Raw genomic sequence first — 3,488 nt, forward strand, 5'->3', positions numbered from 1 at the left:
AATCTCAACTTTACGTAAATTTAAGATTTAAACTAACCTCCCATGTTCCACTAATTTGAATTAAAGAAGGAATAGTAAGAGATGAGAGAGAAAAAATGGAAATCAAAAAATAAATGTGCGTGAAATTTAATAATTAAAATTTGAGAAACTTATTTAATAATAAACAAGTGTCATGTTAGCTTTTCGTTAATTAACGTCGACTTTCCATTAATTAACATCAACCTTCTATGAGTAATTAATGAAAATTCTAACATAGGGATCAAGATTGCTACCAAAAGCAAACCTCAAAAGTAAACTTCTCGAGTTTGATAAAAGTGAAGGACCTAAGTGCAACCTAAATCAAATGTCATGCATATATAAAAAGTGAAAAAAATCTTCGAAAAAAGAGTTTAAGAATATTGTAATTAATGCAATTGTATTTTACATTGTTTGACCAGATAGTTAAAACTATTTTTTAAAAAATAGGAATTTATGACATTTTAAAGTGTAAAAAAATTATTGTCTGTTCAAACATATCTCCACTATTATATTGTGATATTTCGTATTTATGGTCTATCATGCAAACAACTCAAATAGTTGTAATGGGACAAATGATGTGACTTTCCATCGTGATGTTTTATAACAATGGTCTAGATTACATCCAGACAAATGATATACCACGTCAATGTGAATAGTTGTAGCAAGACAAATAACATACGTGACTTTTCGTTTAAGCATATCTCTATAGTTAGATTGTGAAGTTTTATATCTATAGTTTTGATCATATCCATACATGACTATACACCACTTTGTTATATAACCACTTTGGACTTAAATAATTATAGCGAAGAGAAAATAGGTATTATTAAAATATGTAATACTAAAATGAGTTTAGAAATTATTTCCTCATAGTTCTTTTTATATATGGTATAGAAAAAATGTTTTTTAATCTTTTATATGTACTAGTAAGAGGACACGTGTAATCCACGTGGTTCAAAAATTTTAAAACATAAATTTTTAAATAAATATACTTTTTCAAAATTTAAATAACAAATATCTAATACGAAATTCAAAAATAATGAAAGAGATTGTGACTAAAGTTATACATACGTTTTGTAAGATATTTTTATTTTATACTTTTAATTGGTCTTGAGTAAAAATAAATCTCAAGCGTATGACGGTATACACTTGAGAGTTTTTCTAATATGAGTAGTTAGTAAATAATTACATGTTTCTTCAAACAAGTTATCAGTGTCTTATTTTTATTGAGAAAAAAAATAGGTGTTTATAAAATCTAATATATCTTTTTATCTAGCAAAATAAATGTATAAATCTCTACCTGGGAACAAAGACTATTAATATTCATTTACAAGATTTCGAACTCTCTAATAAAATGAAGTTTGGGAAAAAAAAAACAAAATAGATGTTATTATGTGAACAGGTGCCAGAATGAGAAATTTGTAGTTATTATGTTGAGTAAATTTGTACTTATTAAAAAATGTGTATAAATGGTTGTAAATTTCAATTTACTACGTCTTATTAATAATTAAAAAAATTTTAAAAAAAAAAAAACAAAGGATATTGGGATAAAGTAGAATTGTTGAAATATCTAATGTCAAAAGGGAAATGTAAATTTAAATGGAAAAAAAATCATGAAGTGAAAAAAACCTGAGGACAAAATAGGATTTGTTAAAAGATCTAATTAGGGGTGTCCAAAAAATCCATTGACTTGAAAAAAACCGATCGATTAATCCAATCCGTGCGGTTTGGATTGGGTTATCAACTCATTTGTGTTGGGTTGGGTTCAAATAAATGAAAATTTTATGGATTTGGTTGGTTCATGGGTTCACTTAATATAACTTAAACCAACCCGAACCAACCCGAATTTATTATTAACTTTAAATTATATATGTTTTGTTACTTATAACACAATTATTTATGCATATATTGATTTTAATTTTATTTAATTTCAATATTTTTCAACAACTCTTAAAAGTAGTTTCTTTGCACTTTAAAGAGAAAACTTTCACTAAATAAATTGAAATTGAGTAGTTAATCTTAATTCAATATATAAAAATAATTAAATTAGATTTTTACATATTTATGTTTTGTTTCTTTTTAAAACAAAATTTTAAATAAATGACCCGTTAACCCGATCCAACCCAACCCAAATATTTTATGGTTAGGTTGGGTATAAAAGGTCTTCCAATCCAACCTATGAACATCCTTACATCTAAGAACAAAAGAGGATGTAAAATTAAATAGAAAAAGAAAGTAAGTGTGGATGTGAGGATAAAATAGACCTTATGAAAAAAGATAGGGGTAAAGAGGGAAGTTACAAATTCTTCCCCTATAGCCTCTTTCAATAGAGTTTATATATATATATATATATATATAATAGAAATAGGTATCCTTTCACACATCAATATTGAATCTTGTCAACTTTTGTAATCCTATGGATAATTAAAAAAACAGGAGTTGGTATAAAATAATAAATAAAAGTTATTTATTTTAGTATAATAAAACAAATTTTGGGAGATATCACTATATAAGATTCTCCCTACTTTTTTTTTTCTTTTCTTTTTTTAAGAAAGAAAACTTCTTTGAACCCTCCACTTGAACATAAAGAGAAGATATATATAATTTTTTGAAGATAAGGTCTTTATTTCAAAGTTGATGGTTACTTTTTGTCCCACTCTTTGATGAATTCATAGCTTAATTCGTTGTCGGAGGATCAAACTTTCTATTATAAAAAGATTATGTCAATTATTGTCGAGTTAAATTTATTCTATCATTTACTCTCTCTCTGATTAATCAAACTTCATTTTCAACGTTGCAAATCGTCAACATATTGTATATTTAGAAGGTTTTGAGTTCGAGTAAGGTATAAGAGAGAGTTGATTTTCGTTTTTTGAAAAAAGTCCAACAAATAAAAGATTGGAAATGAAGTAATATTTTACAATTAAATTTTACAATTTTAAGGTTGATAAGACGATGATTCAATAATAATATTTTACAATTTGATTAAATTACAAATTTGATCCCTATGATTTGAAGAAAGTTAAAACTTAGGTACCTATGATTTATAATTAGAATTTAGTTCCTACGGTTTGTTAAAATACTTATGAATAGCTACTATAGCAGAGACTGTATGAGAATTTTATCAAATTATAGAAACTATTTATGAGGTTTTATCAAACCATAAGACTAAATTCTTTCAAAACCATAGAAATTAAATTTCAACTTTTTTTTAAAAAAAAATTATAGGAATTAAATTTGTAATTAAAACTAAGAATTTAATCAAGATTCATCATCAAATTGAAAAATTTTAAAACCATACAATTCAACTAAGAAACTTCAAAAATTATGGAACCAAGTTGATAATTTTAACTTGTTTCAAGTGGAGATTTGAAAATTAACTTGCTTGAAGGTATAAATTTAACAAATTGAAGGCATATAATATATAGTTGAAAATTATGAACAATCAAAAAAGGACAAAAAGAACTTTT

The sequence above is a fragment of the Benincasa hispida genome, chromosome 11, assembly GCF_027475165.1.
Source record: "Benincasa hispida cultivar pf3 chromosome 11, pf3_genome.v1.1, whole genome shotgun sequence".
Lineage (NCBI taxonomy): Eukaryota > Viridiplantae > Streptophyta > Magnoliopsida > Cucurbitales > Cucurbitaceae > Benincasa > Benincasa hispida.